This window comes from Olea europaea, chromosome 10, assembly GCF_002742605.1.
Source record: "Olea europaea var. sylvestris chromosome 10, O_europaea_v1, whole genome shotgun sequence".
In the NCBI taxonomy this organism is placed as follows: Eukaryota; Viridiplantae; Streptophyta; class Magnoliopsida; order Lamiales; family Oleaceae; genus Olea; species Olea europaea.
The window spans coordinates 1041241-1053223 of NC_036246.1; positions in this window are offsets into that span (position 1 = coordinate 1041241).

The window sequence follows — 11983 nt, forward strand, 5'->3', positions numbered from 1 at the left end:
GAACTATGCTATTTGTACACTGATTTTTGACGCGTTGTTTGACTCTTGCATTATTGTCAAGTGTAAATTGGATGGGAAAACTATTTGAAATTTAAAATTCCCGATAGAGTAACGTCACTTGGTAAAGTGTAAACTAAAGTGCACATGTTGCAAGGTTCATACTGATTGAACTTTGCTATTTGTACACTGATTTTTGACACGTTGTTCGACACATGCATTGTTGTCAAGTGTCCATTGGATGGGAAAACTGTTTGAAATTTATACTATCCGATAGGATAACGTCACGTGGTAAAGTGTAAACTAAACTGTGTACACCATAGTATAAATGTTGCAAGGTTCTTAACGATTGAACTATGCTATTTGTACACTGATTTTTGACGCGTTGTTTGAATCTTGCATTGTTGTCAAGTGTAAATTGGATGGAAAAACTATTTGAAATTTAAACTGCACGATAGAGTAACGTCACTTAGTAAAGTGTAACAAAATTGCACTTGTTGCAAGGTTCATACTGATTGAACTTTGCTATTTGTACACTGATTTTTGACATGTTATTTGACACTTGCATTGTTGTCAAGTGTCAATTGGATGGGAAAACTGTTTGAAATTTAAACTATCCAACAGGGTAATGTCACGTGGTAAAGTGTAAACTAAAGTGTACACCACAGTATACATGTTGTAAGGTCCTTACCTATAGAACTTTGCTATTTGTACACTGATTTTTGACACGTTATTTGACACTTGTATGGTTGTCAAGTGTCAATTGGATGGGAAAACTATTTTAAATTTAAACTGTCCACCAGGGTAATGTCACGTGGTAAAATGTGAACTAAAGTGTACACCATAGTGTACTTGCAACAAAGTTCTTACTAATTGAACTTTGCTATTTGTACACTGACTTTTGACACGTTGTTTAATATTTTCATTGTTTTAAAGTGCCAATTGGATGGAAAAACTGTTTGAAATTTAAATTGTCCAACGGGTAATGTCACGTAGCAAAGTGTAAACAAAAGTGTACAACATAATGTACATGTAGCAAGGTTCTTACCGATTGAACTTTGCTATTTGTACTCAGATTTTTGACACATTGACTGACACTTGCATTGTTATCAAGTGTCAATTGGATGTGCATTGTTATCAAGTGTCAATTGGATGCGAAAACTGTTTGAAATTTAAATTGTCCACCGAGGTAATGCCACGTGGCAGAGTGTAAACTAAGGTGTACACCATAGTGTACATGTAACAAGGTTCTTACGGATTGAAATTTGCTATTTGTACCTTGATTTTTGACACGTTGTTTGACACTTTCATTGTTTTCAAGTACCTATTGGATGGAAAAACTGTTTGAAATTTAAACTATCCAACGGGATAATGTCACGTGCCAAAGTGTAAACTAAAGTGTACACCATAGTGTACATGTATCAAGGTTCTTTTCGATTGAACTTTGCTATTTCTACACTAATTTTTGACAGGTTGTTTGGCACTTGCATTGTTGTCAAGTGTCAATTGGATGGAAAAACTGTTTGAAATCTAAACTGTCCAACGGGGTACTGTGACATGGCAAAGTGTAAACTAAAGTGTACACCACAGTGTACATGTAGCAAGGTCCTTACCGATTGAACTTTGCTATTTGTAAACTATTTTTTGACACGTTGTTTGACACTTACTAATGTTGTCAATTGTCGATTGGATGGAAAAACTGTATGAAATTTAAACTATCCAACGGGGCAATGTCACGTGGTAAAGTGTAAACTAAAGTGTACACCATAATGTACATGAAGCAAGGTTATTACCGAGTGAACTATGCTAATTGTACACTGACTTTTGACACGTTGTTTGATACTAGCATTGTTGTCAAGTGTAAATTGGATGGGAAAATTGTTTGAAATTAAAACTGCCCGACATTGTAATTTCACGTGGGAAAGTGTAAACTAAAGTGCACATATTGCAAGGTTCATACCGATTGAACTTTGCTATTTGTACACTGATTTTTGACACGTTGTTTGACACTTGTATTATTGTCAAGTGTCAATTGGATGGGAAAACTGGTTGAAATTTATACTGTCCAATAGGGTAGTGTCACGTGGTAAAGTGTAAACTAAAGTGTATACCCCGTAGTGTACATATAGTAAGGTTCTTACCGATTGAACTTTGCTATTTGTACACTGATTTTTTGACGCGTGGTTTGACATTTGCATTGTTTCATGTGTTAATTGGATGGAAAAACTGTTTGAAATTTAAGCAGTCGAACAAGGTAATGTCATGTGGTAAATTGTAATCTAAAGTGTGTACACATCGTGTACATATAGCAAAGTTCTTGTCGATTGAACTTTGCTATTTATACACTGATTTTTGACACGTTGTTTAGCACTTGCATTGTTGTCAAGTGTCAATTAGATGGGAAAACTGTTTGAAATTTAAGCTGTCCAATGGGGTAATGTGATGCAGCAAAGTTTAAACTAAAGAGTTCACCACAGTGTACACGTACTGAGGTCTTTATGGATTAAACTTTGCTACTTGTAAACTGATTTTTGACATGTTGTTTGACACTTGTAAATGTTGTCAATTGTCTATTGGATGGGAAAAATGTTTGAAATTTGAACTATCCAAAGTGGTAATGTCACGTGGCAAAGTGTAAACTAAAGTGTACACCATAATGTACATGTTGCAAGGTTCTTAACGATTGAACTATGCTATTTGTACACTGATTTTTACGCATTGTTTGACTCTTGTATTGTTGTCAAGTGTAAATCAGAAGGAAAAACTATTTGAAATTTAAACTGGCCGACAGAGTAACGTCACTTGGTAAATTGTAAACTAAAGTGCACATGGTGCAAGGTTCATACACCACAGTGTACTTGCGACAAGGTTCTTACTGATTGAACTTTGCTATTTGTACACTGATTTTTGACACGTTGTTTAATATTTTCATTATTTTGGAGTGCCAATTGGATGAAAAAACTATTTGAAATTTAAATTGTCCAACGGGGTAATGTCACGTGGCAAAGTGTAAACTAAAGTGTACATCATAATGTACATTTAGCAAGCTTCTTACCGATTGAGCTTTGCTATTTGTACACTGATTTTTGACACGTTGTTTGACACTTGCATTGTTGTCAAGTGTCAATTGGATGGGAAAACTATTTGAAATTTATACTGTCCTACAATATAACATCACGTGGCAAAGTGTAAACTAAAGTGTATACACCATAGTGTACATGTAGCCAGGTTCTTACTGATTGAACTTTGTTACTTGTACACTGATTTTTGACACGTTGTTTGACACCTGACTAGTTGTCATGTGTCAATTGGATGGGAAAACTTTTTGAAATTTAAAGTGTCAAACAGGGCAATCTCATGTGGTAAAGTGTACACCACAGTGTACATGTAGCAATGTTCTTACCTATTCAACTTTGCTATTTGTACACTAAATTTTGACACGTTGTTCGACACTTTCATTATTGCCCAGGGTCAATTGGATGGGAAAACTATTTGAAATTTAAACTGTTTGACAGGGTAATGACACGTGGTAAAGTGTAAACTAAAGTGTTTACTGTCCTTTACATGTAGTAAGGTTCGTAACGATTGAACTTTACTATTTGTATACTGATTTTTGACACGTTGATCAACACTTGCATGGTTGTCAAGTGTCAATTGGATGGAAAAACTGTTTGAAATTTAAACTGTCCAACGGGGTAATGTCATGTGCTAAAGTGTAAACTAAAGTGTACACCATAATGTACATGTAGCAAGGTTCTTACCGATTGAACTTTGCTATTTGTACACTGATTTTTGACAAGTTTTTTTGACACCTGTATTGTTGTCAAGTGTCAATTGGATGGGAAAACTGTTTGAAATTTAAACTGTCCAACAGGGTAATGTCATGTGGCAAAGTGTAAATTAAAATGTACACTATAATGTACATGTAGCAAGGTTCTTACCGATTGAACTTTGCTATTTGTACACTGATTTTTGACAAGTTGTTTGACACATGTATTGTTGTCAAGTGTCAATTGGATGGGAAAACTGTTTGAAATTTAAATTGTCCAACAGGGTAATGTCACGTGGCAAAGTGTAAATTAAAGTGTACACTATAATGTACATGTAGCAATGTTCTTACCGATTGAACTTTGTTATTTGTACACGAATTATTGACACGTTGGTTGACACCTGCTTTGTTGTCAAGTGTTAATTGGATGGGAAAACTGTTTGAAATTTAAACTGTTTAACAGGGTAATGTCATGTGGTAAAGTGTAAACTAAAGTGTCTACCCCATAGTGTACATGTAGCAAAGTTCTTATCGATTGAACTTTGCTGTCTGTACACTATTTTTGACACGTTATTTGACACTTTCATTGTTGTCAAGTGCTAATTGGATGGGAAAATTGTTTGAAATTTAAACTGTCCAATGGGTTAATGTCACGTGGCAAAGTGTAAATTAAAGTGTACACCATGGTGCACATATTGCAAGGTTCTTACCGATTGAACTTTGTTATTTCTAAACAGATTTTTGACACGTTGTTTGGCGCTTCCGTTGTTGTCAAGTGTCAATTAGATTGGAAAACTGTTTGAAATTTAAACTGTCCAATGGGGTAATGTGACACGGCAAAGTTTAAACTAAAGTGTACACCACAGTGTATATGTAGCGAGGTCCTTATCGATTAAACTTTGCTACTTGTAAACTGATTTTTGACACGTTGTTTGACACTTGTAAATGTTGTCAATTGTCTATTGGTTGGGAAAATTGTTTGAAATTTGAACTATCCAATGGGGCAATGTCACGTGGCAAAGTGTAAACTAAAGTGTACACCATATTGTACATGTTGCAAGCTTCTTAACGATTGAACTATGCTATATGTACACTAATTTTTAATGTGTTGTTTGACTCTTGCATTGTTGTCAAGTGCAAATTGGATGGGAAAACTATTTGAAATTTAAACTGCCCGACAAAGTAACGTCGCGTGGTAAAGTGTAAACTAAGGTGCACATGTAGCAAGTTCATACCGATTGAACTTTGTCGTTTGTACACTGATTTTTGACACGTTGTTTGAAACTTGCGTTGTTGTCAAGTGTGAATTGGATGGGAAAACTATTTGAAATTTAAACTGTCCAACAGGATAATGTCACGTAGCAAAGTGTAAACTAAAGTGTACACCACAGTGTTCATGTAGTAAGGTTCTTACCGATTCAACTTTGCTATTTGTACACTAAATTTTGACACGTTGTTCGACACTTTCATTGTTGCCAAGGGCAATTGGATGGGAAGACTGTTTGAAATTTAAACTGTCCAAAAGGGTACTGACACGTTGCAAAGTGTAAACTAAAGTGTACACCATAGTGTACATGTAGTAAGGTTCTTACCGATTGAATTTTACTATTTGTACACTGATTTTTGACACATTGATTGACACTTGCATGGTTGTCAAGTGTCAATTGGATGGAAAAACTGTTAGAAATTTAAACTGTCCAACGGGGTAATGTCACGTGCCAAAATGTAAACTAAAGTGTACACCATAGTGTACATGTAGCAAGGTTCTTACCGATTGAACTTTGCTATTTGTACACTGATTTTTGACATGTTGTTTAATACCTGACTAGTTATCAACTGTCAATTGGATGGGAAAACTTTTTGAAATTTAAAGTGTCCAACAGGCAATCTCACGTGAGAAAGTGTACACCACAGTGTACATGTAGCAATGTTCTTACCGATTCAACTTTGCTATTTGTACACTAAATTTTGACACGTTGTTCGACACTTTCATTATTGCCCAGGGTCAATTGGATGGGAAAACTATTTGAAATTTAAACTGTCCGACAGGGTAATGACACGTGGTAAAGTGTAAACTAAAGTGTATACTGTAGTGTACATGTAGTAAGATTCTTACTGATTGAACTTTACTATTTGTACACTGATTTTTGACACGTTGACTAACACTTGCATGGTTGTCAAGTATCAATTGGATAGGAAAACTGTTTAAAATTTAAAGTGTCCAATGGGGTAATGTTATGTGCTAAAGTGTAAACTAAAGTGTACACCATAGTGTACATGTAGCAAGGTTCTTACCGATTGAACTTTGCTCTTTGTACACTAATTTTTGACAAGTTGTTTGACACCTATATTGTTGTCAAGTGTCAATTGGATGGAAAAAATATTTGAAACTTAAACTGTCCAATAGGGTAATGTCATGTGGCAAAGTGTAAATTAAAGTGTACACCATAATATACATGTAGCAAGGTTCTTATCGATTGAACTTTGCTATTTGTACACTGATTTTTGACAATTGTTTGACACAGGTATTGTTGTCAAGTGTCAATTGGATGAGAAAACTATTTGAAATTTAAACTGTCTAACAGAGTAATATCACGTGGCAAAGTGGAAATTAAAGTGTATACTATAATGTACATGTAGCAATGTTCTTATCGATTGAACTTTGCTATTTGTACATGGATTTTTGACACGTTGTTTGATACTTGCTTTGTTGTCAAGTGTTAATTGGATGGGAAAACTGTTTGAAATTTAAACTATCTAACAGGGTAATGTCATGTGGTAAAGTGTAAACTAAAGTGTGTACCCCATAGTGTACATGTAGCAAGGTTCTTATCGATTGAACTTTGTTGTTTGTACACTGATTTTTGACACGTTGTTTGACACTTTCACTGTTGTCAAGTGCTAATTGGATTAGAAAAACTGTTTGAAATTTAAACTGTCCAATGGGTTAGTGTCACGTGGCAAAGTGTAAACTAAAGTGTACACCATAGTCCACATATAGCAAGCTGCTTACGGATTGAACTTTGTTATTTCTATACTGATTTTTGACACGTTGTTTGGCACTTTCGTTGTTGTCAAGTGTCAGTTAGATGGGAAAACTGTTTGAAATTTAAACTGTCCAATGGGGTAATGTGACGCGGCAAAGTTTAAACTAAAGTGTACACTACAGTGTACATGTAGCGAGGTCCTTACCGATTTAACGTTGCTACTTGTAAACTAATTTTTGACACGTTGTTTGACACTTGTAAATGTTGTCAATTGTCTATTGGTTTGGAAAATTGTTTGAAATTTAAACTATCCAATGGGGTAATATCACGTGGCAAAGTGTAAACTAAAGTGTACCATAATGTACATGTTGCAAGCTTCTTAACGATTGAACTATGCTATTTGCACACTGATTTTTGACGCTTTGACTCTTGCATTGTTGTCAAGTGTAATTTGGATGGAAAAACTATTTGAAATTTAAACTACCGACAAAGTAACGTCACGTGGTAAAGTCTACATGTAGCAAGGTTTATACCGATTGAACTTTGTCGTTTGTACACTGATTTTTGACACGTTGTTTGACACTTGCATTGTTGTCAAGCGTGAATTGGATGGGAAAACTATTTGAAATTTAAACTGTCCAACACGATAATGCCACAAGGTAAAGTGTAAACTAAAGTGTACACCACAGTGTACATGTAGCAAGGTTCTTACCGATTTAACTTTGCTATTTGTACACTAAACTTTGACACGTTGTTCGACACTTTCATTATTGCCAAGGGTCAATTGGATGGGAAGACTGTTTGAAATTTAAACTGTCCAACAGGTTAATGACACGTTGCAAAGTGTAAACTAAAGTGTACACCATAGTGTACATGTAGTAAGGTTCTTACCGATTGAATTTTACTATTTGTACACTAATTTTTAACACGTTGATTAACATTTGCATGGTTGTCAAGTGTCAATTAGATGGAAAAACTGTTTGAAATTTAAACTGTCCAACGGGGTAATGTCACGTGCCAAAGTGTAAACTAAAGTGTACACCATAGTGTACATGTAACAAGGTTCTTATCGATTGAACTTTGCTATTTGTACACTGATTTTTGACAAGTTGTTTGACACTTGTATTGTTGTCAAGTGTCAATTGGATGGGAAAGCTATTTGAAATTTAAACTGTCCAATAGGGTAATGTCACTTGGCAAAGTGTAAAGTAAAGTGTACACCATAGTGTACAAGTAGCAAGGTTCTTACCGATTGAACTTTGCTATTTGTACGTGGATTTTTGACACGTTGTTTGAAACTTGCATTGTTGTCAAGTGTTAATTGGATGGAAAAATTGTTTGAAATTCAAATTGTCCAACAGGGTAATGTCATGTGGTAAAGTGTAAACTAAAGTGTGTACGCCATAGTGTACATGTAGCAAAGTTCTTACCGATTGAACTTTGCTATTCATAAACTAATTTTTGACACGTTGTTTGACACTTTCATTGTTGTCATGTGCCAATTGGATGGAAAAACTATTTGAAATTTAAACTGTCCAATAGGTTAATGCCACGTGGCAAAGTGTAAACTAAAGTGTACACAATAATGTACATGTAGCAAGGTTCTTACCGATTGAATTTGTTATTTCTACAATAATTTTTGACACGTTGTTTTGCACTTGCATTGTTGTCAAGTGTCAATCAGATGCGAAAAATGTTTGAAATTTAAACTATCCAACAGGGTAATGTGACACGGCAAAGTTTAAACTAAAGTGTACACCACAGTGTACATGTAGCGAGGTCCTTACCGATTAAACTTTGCTACTTGTAAACTGATTTTTGACACGTTGTTTGACACTTGCAAATATTGTCAATTGTCTATTAAATGAGAAAATTATTTGAAATTTAAACTATCCAACGGGGTAATGTCACGTGGCAACGCGTAAACTAAAGTGTACACCATAATGTTCATGTTGCAAGGTTCTTAGCGATTGAACTATGCTATTTGTAGACTGATTTTTGACGCGTTGTTTGACTCTTGCATTGTTGTCAAGTGTAAATTGGATGGGGAAACTATTTGAAATTTAAACTGCCCGACGTAGTAATGTCATGTGGTAAAGTGTAAATTAAAGTGTACATGTAGCAAGGTGCATACTGATTGAACTTTGTCGTTTGTACACTGATTTTGACACGTTGTTTGACACTTGCATTGTTGTCAAGTGTGAATTGGATGGGAAACTATTTTAAATTTAAGCTGTCCAACAGGATAATATCACATGGCAAAGTGTAAACTAAAGTGTACACCACTGTGTACATGTAGGAAGGTTCTTACCGATTGAACTTTGCTATTTTTACAATGATTTTTAACACGTTGTTTGGCACTTGCATTGTTGTCAAGTGTCAATTGGATGGAAAAACTGTTTGAAATTTAAACTGTCCAATAGGGTAATGTCACGTGGCAAAGTGTAAATTAAAGTGTACACCATAGTGTACATGTAGCAAGGTTCTTACCGATTGAACTTTTCTATTTGTACATTGATTTTTGACAAGTTGTTTGACACTTGTATTGTTGACAAGTGTCAATTGGATGAAAAAACTGTTTGAAATTTAAACTGTCCAACAAGGTAATGTCACGTGGCAAAGTGTAGATTAAAGTGTACACCATAGTATGCATGTAGCAAGGTTCTTACCGATTGAACTTTACTATTTGTACAAAGATTTTTGACACGTTGTTTAACACTTGCATTGTTGTCAAGTGTTAATTGGATGAGAAAACTGTTTGAAATTTAAACTGTCCAACAGGGTAATGTCATGTCGGAAAGTGTAAACTAAAGTGGTACGCCATAGTATACATGTAGCAAGGTTCTTACCGATTGAACTATGATATTTGTACACTGATTTTTAACGCATTGTTTTACTCTTGGATTGTTGTCAAGTGTAAATTGGATGGGAAAATTGTTTGAAATTAAAACTGCCCGACAAAGTAACGCCACGTGGTAAAGTGTAAACTAATGTGTACGTGTAGCAAGGTTCATACTGATTGAACTTTGTCGTTTGTACACAGACTTTTAACACGTTGTTTGACACTAGCATTGTTGTCAAGTGTGAATTGGATGGGAAAACTATTTGAAATTTATATTGTCCAACAGGATAATGTTACTTGGCTAAGTGTAAACTAAAGTGTACACCACAGTGTACATGTAGCAAGGTTCATACCGATTGAATTCATGCCGATTGAACTTTACTATTTGTACATTGATTTTTGACGCGTTGTTTAACTCTTGCATTATTGTCAAGTGTAAATTGGATGAGAAAACTATTTGGAATTTAAACTGCCTGACAAAGTAACATCACGTGGTAAAGTGTAAACTAAAGTGTACATGTAGCTAGGTTCATACTGATTGAATTTTGTCGTTTGTACACTGATTTTTGACACGTTGTTTGATGCTTAAATTGCTGTCAAGTGTGAATTGGATGGGAAAACTGTTTGTAATTTAAATTATCTAATAGGATAATGTCACTGGCAGGTGTAAGCCAAAGTGTACACCACAGTATACATGTAGCAAGGATCTTATCGATTAAACTTTGCTATTTTTAAACTGACTTTTGACGCGTTGTTTGACTCTTGTGTTGTTGTCAACTGTAAATTGGATGGGAAAACTATTTGAAAATTAAACTGTCCGACAAAGTAATGTTACGTGGTAAAGTTTAAACTAAAGTGTATATGTAGCTAGGTCCATATTGATTGAACTTTGTCGTTTGTACACTGATTTTTGACATGTTGTTTGACACTTGCATTGTTGTCAAGTGTGAACTGGATGGGAAAATTATTTGAAATTTAAATTGTCCACTAGGATAATGTCACGTGGCAAAGTGTAAGCTAAAGTATAAACCACAGTGTACATGCAGCAAGGATCTTACTGATTAAACTTTGCTATTTTTACACTAATTTTTGACACGTTGTTTGACACTTGCATTGTTGTCAAGATTGAATTGGATGGGAAAATTGTTTGAAATTTAAATTGTCCACTAGGATAATGTCACGTGACAAGGTGTAAGCTAAAGTGTACACCACAGTGTGCATGCAGCAAAGATCTTACTGATTAAACTTTGTTATTATTACACTAATTTTTGACACGTTGTTTGACACTTGCATTGTTGTCAAGTGTCAATTGGATGGGAAAACTGTTTGAAATTTAAACAGTCCAACAGGGTAATGTCACGTTACAAAGTGTAAATTAAAGTGTATACCATAGTTTACATGTATCAAGGTTCTTACCGATTGAACTTTGCTATTTGTACACTGATTTTTGACACGTTGTTTAACACTTGCATTGTTGTCAAGTGTCAATTGGATGGGAAAATTGTTTGAAATTTAATCTGTCAAATAGCATAATTTTTCGTAGCAAAGTGTAAATTAAGGTGTACACCATAGTGTACATGTAGCAAACTTCTTACCGATTGAACTTTGTTATTTGTACACAGATTTTTGACATGTTGTTTGACACTTGAATTGTTGTCAAGTGTTAATTGAATGGAAAAATTGTTTGAAATTTAAACTATCCAACAGGGTAATATCATGTGACAATGTGTAAATTAAAGTATACACCACAGTATACATGCAGCAAGGTTCTTACCGGTTGAACTTTGCTTTTTGTACATTGATTTTGGACAAGTTGTTTCACACTTGCATTGTTGTCAATTATTAATTGGATGGAAAAATAGTTTGAAATTTAAACTGTCCAACAGGGCAATGTCACGTGGCAAAGTGTAAATTAAAGTGTACACCATAGTGTACATAGAGCAAGGTCCTTACCTATAGAACTTTGCTATTTGTACACTAATTTTTGACACGTTGTTTGACACTTGCATTGCTGTCAAGTGTTAATTGGATGGGAAAACTATTTTAAATTTAAATTGTCGAATAGGATAATGTCATGTGCAAAGTACAAAATAAAGTGTACACCATAATGCACATGTAGCAAGGTCCTTACCTATAGAACTTTGCTATTTGTACAGTGATTTTTGACACGTTGTTTGACACTTGCATTGTTGTTAAGTGTAAATTGGATGGGAAAACTGTTCGAAATTTAAACTGTCCAACAAGATAATGTCACGTGGCAAAGTGTAAACTAAAATGTAAACCACAGTGTACATGTAGCAAGGTTCTTACCGATTTAACTTTGCTATTTGTACAATAAATTTTAATACGTCGTTCGACACTTTCATTGTTGCCATGGGTCAATTGGAT